The sequence below is a fragment of the Lolium rigidum genome, chromosome 1, assembly GCF_022539505.1.
Source record: "Lolium rigidum isolate FL_2022 chromosome 1, APGP_CSIRO_Lrig_0.1, whole genome shotgun sequence".
Lineage (NCBI taxonomy): Eukaryota > Viridiplantae > Streptophyta > Magnoliopsida > Poales > Poaceae > Lolium > Lolium rigidum.
In genome coordinates this window covers 300,696,628-300,707,659 of record NC_061508.1, presented here as the reverse complement: position 1 = coordinate 300,707,659, position 11,032 = coordinate 300,696,628, and positions in this window count along the sequence as shown.

Below are 11,032 nucleotides of genomic sequence, written 5' to 3'. Positions count from 1 at the left end.
GCCAAGTCTTTTGATTATCTTGCTACTATCATATATCCAATGTTCCTCCTTGCGGTAACATGTTCTCAACTCATTGATATTGAAAGTTACTCGCCCCTTTGCATGTGTTAGTTTTGTTCCTAACATGTGTTTGTATATGTTGTGCTTCCTAATAGTTTTGCTTGAGAAATCAAGTCTATGCATGTTGGGTTGCACACCATGTATTTGTGTTTGTGTTGGAGCCTCTTTGCATCTTGTTGTATCTTATATGGCTCTTATGAGCGATTAATGGACAATCCCATTTTGGGGGAGTGATATTCCTTTGGGAATTTCATGATCCTAAACAATGTGTGTACATGAGGAATATCACTTAGAATTGATATTGCGAGATTATCTAGTCGCTATGTGGTATGTCATCTTCATGAGAAATTCAAATTCTAATGTCCATTAATATCTCTACTTGGATCTTATTTGCCTCTTGTGAAAATAAATTCCTTATCACATTATGGGGGAGTAATAAGCTTTGTGCATATTACAAGCCTAGAAAATGTGAACATTTGAGGTTGTGTCACATAGAATTGATACCGTAAATTATCTCTCTCCTATGTGGCATGTTTGCTCAAACAAGTTCCAATTTTCTTAAATGGCTTCATTGCTAATATCTTAGTGAATCTTATGTATGAAAGTTTTTCTTGGCATGGTTTTTCACAATGTGACCCTCAATACATTTTTGGAAAACCATATGGTTCAAGTCATACTATTAATTGCCTTGCATGTTGGTATGAATACTATTAATTGCTTTGCATGTTGGTATGAATACTATTAATTGCTTTGCATGTTGGTGTGAATACTATTAATTGCTTTGCATGTTGGTATGACTAATTGAAGCTATCAAGAAACTCTCTTTGCATGATGGTTAACTCTTATCTTTTACCATATGCTTTATTTGGTGTAAATATGATCTTACATATACTTACAAACTACCACCGGGAAATATTTCTTAATACCTTGTGTCCTAGGACACTTGGCAATCTATTATGAGGTAGAAATTTATTGATCATATTTACATTGGCTCGTGTGTTTAAATTATCTTATTTATTGCCATGAATGTGTTGTTCTTTTACTCCCATGTGTCTTCGTTGCATATTATGGATCTAAGTTGTCTATTCAAACTTTCTTAGCATTGTTAGAAGATATAGGTAGCGTGATGATCCTAGTTTTGTGCATTTTGTATTCATATAAAAAATCCTAGATAATGCACCAAACTTGGGGGAGCTCTTCTATATTATTAGAATGCTTAACATCTCTTGATCTTTATCAAAAATTTGGTTTTGGGAGACATAAATTTTCTTTTTGGTACTTTGTGTCATCATAAAAAGTGTCGAGGGTTTGGTTTATTTGTTGGAACCTTGCTCTCTTGGGAGTTGGTTATCTCATTCCTTTGTGCTTAGGCTTTATTAGATTCTTATAATGAGATAAGTCTTTGGAGTCAATCTTGTGTTGATTTGATTCTTTGATATAATTTGGACAACCATTGTCTCTTGGTTTATTTGGTGTTTTGTCCAAATTGTATCTTCCTTTGGTTCTTGAAAGTATTGTGCATGCATATTTAATATATGTATATCTTATGGCATGTGTCACTTTCTTTGATCCAATATATAGGGTAAACTCCATCAAATCCTGATTTGGCTAAGATGTGCATGAAATTCAATTTCATATCTATATGCACATAGAATTGTGGAGTTTGTCCTATATGTTGTAGTGTGTCTAACTACTTCGGACCCAATTAGTTTGGGGACCATTTTGTACTTACCTTTGTGTTAGGTACAATGGATATGCATTGGATGCTTGTCTCACTCTTGGAAAGAAGTGGTGACTCAATGGTAACTTGAGACAAGCTAGGATGGTCAACGAACACATATCTACTACATCCACACCAATGCTATCTTGGTAACAAGTATCTTCTCATGCATACTTTTCTTGTATCCAACCTTATGGTTGCATCTTGGCATGAATCTCTTGATTTGCAAATGTTGTGCTTCTTGCAAAAGTCTTAACGAAACCTCTTTATTGTGAATGTGAGTATTTTGAGATGAGCACATATGTTGGGAAGTATATAAAATCATGATCATGATTCACCCATCCCATCTATGCCTATCTAGCAATTTTATTGCATATCAATTCCTCAAGCCTCTCACATGTGCAATATCGATGAAAGTGCAAATTGAGTTACTTCTTTTGGTATTCCCGTTTGTGATACTTGTTGCCTTTCTCAAATGCATCCCAACTATCTTCTATTCCTTGTTGATATTTGTGATGTATTTTAGTTGTTTGTGGTTGAAGTTCATGAATGTACAATAAGATAAAATTGAGCCTTTGGCCATGCTATTAAGCAAAAATTCTTATTGGTATATTGCATGACTTTGCCTTGGATATCATACTATTTTTCCTTGCGTATCTATTTTGTGTGTGCATGTTTCTTTGTGGATAAATATCTTTGTGATATTGCCCACTTAGAGAAACTTATATACATAAGAGATGATACATCTCCTTTTGATATCTTATTTATTTATTGCGTGTTGATTGGTCATGCTAAGCAATATAATTCATTGAACACTATGATGATGCTTTTTGCTCATCCTTGTAATAGTCTTATAATATGATTTATCATGCCTTTCACATATCATCTTGGTTGAGCCTTTTTATTATGGTACCTCTTACTTGTTGCTCAAATATTTGTTTGTTGCAAGTGTTTAGCTTACTTTTCTATCTATGATCTATTACAAATGTTTGTGTTTTAAATGAGGGAGTGAGGATTCCATGTTATGCATATTGTATTCAAATGCAACATTTTATTTTATGCATGTACCTTGGGGAGCTTCCTCATTTGATTTAGAACACTATCTTGTGGTGATCATTAGAGTTTGATTCACTTGGTATCTTTTGTTTTTGAATGATATTATGGGAGTGATGATTCCATGTTTGTGCACTTTATATTCCAATGCAAATTGTCTAGTTTTGTGCACAAACCTTGGGGAGCTTCCTCATATTATTTAGAGCAATCTTCTTGATCTTATCATAATATCTATCTTTCTTTTGGTATCTTCCTTGTGGTTCATTTGGTTGCTTGCTTCATTTGTTGAAGCTTCTTGACTTTGTTATCTTTTTGCAATCTTTGATCCTTTCTATAGTGTGATTCCTTCCGAATATTCGTCATTGGATATGTGCATTTGATTCCACTCAAATTATGAGAAATGCACACGCTATGGAGGAACTCTCACTATATTGGCCTTCTAAATTTTTCACCCATTTCGGCAATTGGTGCCAATGGGGGAGAAGTTTGGAGGGTTTAAGGGAATTTGGTTATGTCTTTGCTTTGTGCTTAAGCATGTGCCTTTATTGCATTGCATCTTGTTGCTTTGCATAGTTGAATATTTAGAGGAAACTCCACTAGGCTTTGAATGCCAATATATGCAATGAAAGTCAAGATCATTCACACATGCATATATTATGGGGGAGTTTGCTCTATATATTCAACTTATTTGTTACTTAAATTCCTTATATAAACCCTCTTAAAGAGATTGTCATCAATTACCAAAATGGGGGAGATTGAAAGTGCATGGAGCCCCCATGTGTGGTTTTGGTAATTAATGACAATCCCTATGGACTAATGTTTGCATTGAGTTATATTTGTAGGAGTTGTCCATAGGCAATTCTTGAACCATTTGTTGGCTTCAAGGTTTCAATAAGAAGAAATTGATGAGTAACTCGATCATATCGTTCGGAGAGAGCTCAAACCTTTGAATCCTTGCATCATCTTTCTTGGTTGTTATTTGTACCTTATCCATGTGATGTTTTAGAGCTTGTGCTTATTCTCATGACAAGCTCTAGTTCATCGAAAACGGATTTCGCATAGATCACTTGTTGCGTTTTCGAGTTTGGTTCATCATCTTTCTTGGTTGTTATTTGGATCTTATCCATGTGATGATTTAGAGCTTGTGCTTATTCTCATGACAAGCTCTAGTTCATCAAGAATGGTTTTTGCACGGGCAACTTGTTGCATTTTCGAGATTGGAGATTTTACCGGTATGTCTTTTTTAGATAGGTCAAACCTTTCATAATTTGTTTCTATCCTCCCTTGTTGGACTATGATGGTTTCATGCATGATTTTGTAGAGCTTGTTCCTAGCTTCAAAACAAGCCCGAGATCATCAAAATCGGAGTCCGGATGCTAAAGTTATGCCCGTTTTAGTTTTGGTGTTTCTGCAGTTTGCCAGGCCGGATTATCCGGGCCAGATATTTCGGAAATATCCGGCCCCCTCGAAATTGGCTAAGGACCTGAGGAATTGCTGCTCAGTATAGGGGCCGGACATTTGCCCGGATATTGTCCAGGTTTTGTCCCAGGGCCGGATTATCCGGGCCGGACATTTCGGAAATATCCGGCCCCTCGAAAAATGGCTAAGGACCTGAAGAAAAGCAAGTCTGATGTGAGGCCGGTTTTGCCCAACGGCTCGATTTTCTTGGGGGGTATAAATACCCCCCCTTCTTCCTCCTTGGGCCGTTGCTTCTCTCACACTCTCTCTCCTCCATTGTTGAACTAGAGAAGCTTGCACTATCTCTCAATCCCTCCATGATTCTTGCCCCCATTTGAGGGAAAAGAGAGAGGAGATCTAGATCTACATTTCTACCAATCAAATCCATCTCTTTGTGAGTGGAACTCTCTAGATCTTGATCTTGGTGTTCTTTGTGAATTCCTTTGTTCTTCCTCTCTTATTCCCCCAATAGCTTTTGTAGCTTTGTTGGAATTTGAGAGAGAAGGACTTGAGCATCTTTGTGGTGTTCTTGCCATTGCATTTGGTGCATCGGTTTGAGTTCTCCACGGTGATTCGTGGAGGTGAAAGCAAGAAGGTTGTTACTCTTGGGTTCTTGGAACCCTAGACGGATTCTAGGCCTTTGTGGCATCTTAGTGGTGTTCTTGGGGACTCCAATTAAGTTGTGGAGAATCTTCAAGGGCAAGGCCTTTGTGGCATCTTAGTGGTGTTCTTGGGGACTCCAATTAAGTTGTGGAGAATCTTCAAGGGCAATGCCTTTGTGGCAATTTATTGGGAGCCTCCAATTAAGTTGTGGAGATAGCCCCAAGCTTTGTGCGGGTTCGGTGACCTTCCTAAGGTCCCATAGTGGATCGAGGACATCCCTTTTGGTGGGAATTCTCGAGGAGAATATGGTGGCCCTCGTGCATTTGGAGTGACTTGTCCTCCACACCGCTCCAACGGAGAGTAGCACTCGCAAGAGTGTGAACTTCGGGCTACATCGTTGTCTCCGCGTCACTTCGGTTATTCCTATACCCGAGCTCTTTACTTATGCACTTTACTTTGTGATAGCCATCGTGCTTGAAGTTATATATATATATCTTGCTATCACATAAGTTGCTTGTCTAGCTTAGCATAAGTTGTTGGTGCACATAGGTGAACCATTGCTTAGAATAAGTTGTTGGTGCACATAGGTGAACCATAGTTTATAGGCTTTGGGCTTGACAAAGTAAACGCTAGTTTTATTCCGCATTTGTTAAGCCCATCTCGTAAAAGTTTTAAATCGCCTATTCACCCCCCCTCTAGGCGACATCCGTGTCCTTTCAGATGGGAGCGGCGCCACACATCCTGCCACGTCAGATCGGTGCACACCTCAGCTTCGAGGACGCCACGTTGGATGGGAGAGTGGCACCGCCCGCACGGGCGCCACACAGTGAGGTGTGACGCTGATGTGAGGGGCGCCACACAAAAGGGTTAGATGGGTGAAATAGTTTGGCCGGAGGGTCAGTCTGTGCCATAGTTTCAGAAAAGGGTTATTTCTGTGTAAATCGCCCCATAACGCACTCTGTGGGGCTTTTCAGTGCAATTTTCCAGAGCGGTACGGCGGAGCGGTATCAGTAGGGTATCGGTAATACCGCTCCTGGTACCGGTAGTACCGGTCAGGCAGAAACTGCCTTTTTCCTGATTTCTCTCCAACCATGTCACCTCGCGACACACACACAAAACCAGAAAATCTATAAGCTACGCTTCAGTCTTCCGTTCATGACGTGTTCAGTGAGGGCACCGTGCACTTGCAAATCTATCAAAGATAATCTTTGCTCACGATTAAAGTCATTCAAGTGTTGTCATCAAACACACAAAACACGGGATATAGATCTTGCTCTTTCACCAAGGCATCCTGCTGGCGTGTAGTTGACACACGTCTGTTGGGAACCCCAATAGGAAGGTGTGATGCGTACAGCAGCAAGTTTTTCCTCAGTAAGAAACCAAGGTTATCGAACCAGTAGGAGTCAAGGAACACGTGAAGGTTGTTGGTGACGGAGTGTAGTGCGGCGCAACACCAGGGATTCCGACGCCAACGTGGAACCTGCACAACACAATCACAATACTTTGCCCCAACTTAACAGTGAGGTTGTCAATCTCACCGGCTTGCTGTAAACAAAGGATTAAATGTATAGTGTGGAAGATGATGTTTGTTTGCGAAGAACAGTAAAGAACAAATATTGCAGTAGATTGTATTTCAGATGTAAAAGAATGGACCGGGGTCCACAGTTCACTAGTGGTGTCTCTCCGATAAGAAATAGCATGTTGGGTGAACAAATTACAGTTGGGCAATTGACAAATAGAGTGGGCATAACAATGCACATACATATCACGATGACTAGCTACTATGAGATTTAATCAGGGCATTACGAGAAAGTACATAGACCGCTATCCAGAATGCATCTATGCCTAAAAAGTCCACCTTCAGGTTAGCATCCGCACCCCTTCCAGTATTAAGTTGCAAACAACAGACAATTGCATTAAGTATGGTGCGTAATGTAATCAACACAAATATCCTTAGACAAAGCATTGATGTTTTATCCCTAGTGGCAACGACACATCCACAACCTTAGAACTTTACGTCATCGTCCCAGCATTCAATGGAGGCATGAACCCACTATCGAGCATAAATACTCCCTCTTGGAGTTACAAGTATCAACTTGGCCAGAGCCTCTACTAGCAACGGAGAGCATGCAAGAACATAAACAACACATATATGATAGATTGATAATCAACTTGACATAATATTCCATATTCATCGGATCCCAACAAACACAACATGTAGCATTACAAATAGATGATCTTGATCATGATAGGCAGCTCACAAGATCTAACATGATAGCACAATGAGGAGAAGACAACCATCTAGCTACTGCTATGGACCCATAGTCCAGGGGTGAACTACTCACACATCAATCCGGAGGCGATCATGGTGATGAAGAGTCCTCCAGGAGATGATTCCCCTCTCCGGCAGGGTGCCGGAGGCGATCTCCTGAATCCCCGAGATGGGATTGGCGGCGGCGGCGTCTCTGGAAGGTTTTCCGTATCGTGGCTCTCGGTACAGGGGTTTTCGCGATGAAGGCTATAAGTAGGCGGAAGGGTAGGGTTGGAGGCGGCGCGGGGGCCCCACACCATAGGGCGGCGCGGGCCCCACCCAAGCCGCGCGGCCCTGTGGTGTCGGCGCCTCGTCGCCCCACTTCCTATCCCCTTCGGTCTTCTGGAAGCTCCGTGGAAAAATAAGACCCTGGGCGTTGATTTCGTCCAATTCCGAGAATATTCGCTTTTGATTATTCTCAACTTAGACATCCATACCGGGACAACATAGAAAACAGATAATGGACTCCTCTTTAATGCATAAGCATTCAACAACAGATAATATTCTCATAAGAGATTGAGGATTGGTGTCCAAACTGAAACTTCCACCATGGTTCATGGTTTTAGTTAGCGGCCCAATGTTCTTCTCTAACAATATGCATACTCAAACCATTTGATCATGAAAATCGCCCTTACTTCAGACAAGACGAACATGCATAGCAACTCACATGATATTCAACAAAGGTGTAAAAGTTGATGGCCTCCCCAGAAACATGGTTATCGCTCAACAAGCAACTTATAAGAAATAAGATACATAAGCTACATATTCTTTACCACAATAGTTTTTAAGGATATTTTCCCATGAGCTATATATTGCAAAGACAAGGAATAGAATTTTAAAGGTAGCACTCAAGTAATGTACTTTGGAATGGCAGAAAAATACCATGTAGTAGGTAGGTATGGTGGACACAAATGACATGGATTTTGGCTCAAGGTTTTGGATGCACGAGAAGTATTCCCTCTCAGTACAAGGCTTAGGATAGCAAGGTTGTTTGAAGCAAACTCAAGTATAAACCGGTACAGCAAAACTTACATAAGAACATATTGCAAGCATTATAAGACTCTACGCTGTCTCCCTTGTTGTTCAAACACCTTAACCAGAAAATATCTAGACTCTAGAGAGACCAATCATGCAAACCAAATTTTAACAAGCTCTATGTAGTTCTTCATTAATAGGTGCAAAGTACATGATGCAAGAGCTTAAACATGATCTATATGAGTACAACAATTGCCAAGTATCAAATTATTCAAGACATTATACCAATTACCACATGAAGCATTTTCTGTTTCCAACCATATAACAATGAACGAAGCAGTTTCAACCTTCGCCATGAACATTAAAAGTAATGCTAAGAACACATGTGTTCATATGCAACAGTGGAGCATGTATTTCTCCCACACAAAGAATGCTAGGATCCTAGTTTATTCAAACAAAAACAATAATAAAAACAAACAGACGCTCCAAGTAAAGCACATAAGATGTGACGGAATAAAAATATAGTTTCACTAGAGGTGACCTGATAAGTTGTCGATGAAGAAGGGATGCCTTGGGCATCCCCAAGCTTAGATGCTTGAGTCTTCTTAAAATATGAAGGTATGAACCACGGGGGCATCCCCAAGCTTAGACTTTTCACTCTTCTTGATCATATTGTATCATCCTCCTCTCTTGACCCTTGAAAACTTCCTCCACACCAAACTCAAAACAAACTCATTAGAGGGTTAGTGCATAATTGAAAATTCATATATTCAGAGGTGACATAATCATTCTTAACACTTCTGGACATTGCACAAAGCTACTGAAAGTTAATGGAACAAAGAAATCCATCAAACAAGCAATGCGAAATAAAAGGCAGAATCTGTCAAAACAGAACAGTCCGTAAAGACGAATTTTTCTGGGGCACTTAACTTGCTCAGATGAAAGCTCAAATTGAATGAAAGTTGCGTACATATCTGAGTATCACGCACATAAATTGGCAGATTTTTCTGAGTTACCTACAGACGGGGCTGCTCAATTTCGTGACAGTAAGAAATCTGTTTCTGCGCAGTAATCCAAATCTAGTATCAACCCTACTATCAAAGACTTTACTTAGCACAAAAATGCAATAAAATAAAGATAAGGAGATGTTTCTACAGTAGTAACAACTTCCAAGACTCAAATATAAAACAAAAGTGCAGAAGTAAAATAATGGGTTGTCTCCCATAAGAGCTTTTCTTTAACGTCTTTCAGCTAGGCACAGAAAGTGTGAATCAAGTATTATCAAGAGATGAAGCATCAACATCATAATTTGTTCTAATAATAGAATCATAAGGTAAATTCATTCTCTTTCTAGGGAAGTGATCCATACCTTTCTTGAGAGGAAATTGATACTTAATATTACCTTCCTTCATATCAATAATATCACCAACAGTTCGAAGAAAAGGTCTTCCCAATATAATGGTACAAGATGCATTGCATTCAATATCCAAGACAACAAAATCAACGGGGACAAGGTTATTGTTAACCATAATGCGAACATTATCAATCCTCCCCAAAGGTTTCTTTGTAGAATTATCAGCAAGATTAACATCCAAATAACAATTTTTCAATGGTGGCAACTCAAGCATATTATAGATTTTCTTAGGCATAACAGAAATACTTGCAGCAAGATCACATAAAGCATTACAATCAAAATCATTGACCTTCATCTTAATTATGGGCTCCCAGCCATCTTCTAACTTCCTAGGAATAGAAGTTTCAAGTTTTAATTTCTCTTCTCTAGCTTTAATGAGAGCATTCGTAATATGTTTTGTAAAGGCCAAATTTATAGCACTAGCATTAGGACTTCTATCAAGTTTTTGTAAGAACTTTATAACTTCAGAGATATGACAATCATCAAAATCTAAACCATTATGATCTACAGCAATGGGATCATTGTCCCCAATATTTTGAAAAATTTCAGAAGTTTTATCACAAGCAGTTTCAGCAGTTTCAACAATTTCAGCAGTTTCAGACAATTTTGCACGCTTTGCACTAGGAGTAGAAACATTGCTAACACCAATTATTTTACCATTGATAGTAGGAGGTTTAGCAACATGTGAAGCATCAACATTACTAGTGGTGGTAATAGTCTAAACTTTAGCTACATTATTCTCTTTAGCAAGTTTTTCGTTTTCTCCTCTTTCCCACCTAGCATGCAATTCAGCCATCAATCTAATATTTTCATTAATTCGAACATGTATGACGTTTGCTGTAGCAAATGACTTAATATCTTTATCTTCATTAGGCATAACTTTCAATTTTAAAAGATCAACATCAGAGGCAAGACTATCAACCTTAGAAGCAAGAATATCAATTTTATCAAGCTTTTCTTCAACAGATTTGTTAAAACCAGTTTGTGTACTAATAAATTCTTTAAGCATGGCTTCAAGACCAGGGGGTACACTCCTATTATTGTTGTAAGAATTACCATAAGAATTACCATAACCATTACCATTATTAGAAGGATATGGCCTATAGTTGTTACCAGAATTTTTCCTATAAGCATTGTTGTTGAAATTATTACTTTTAATGAAGTTCACATCAACATGTTCTTCTTGGGCAACCAATGAAGCTAAAGGAATATTATTAGGATCGACATTAGATCTACCATTCACAAGCATAGACATAATCACATCAATCTTATCACTCAAGGAGGAGGTTTCTTCAACAGAATTTACCTTCTTACCTTGTGGAGTCCTTTCAGTGTGCCATTCAGAGTAGTTGATCATCATATTATCAAGGAGCTTTGTTGCCGCCCCCAAAGTGATGGACATAAAAGTACCTCCATCAGCTGAATCCAATAGGTTCCG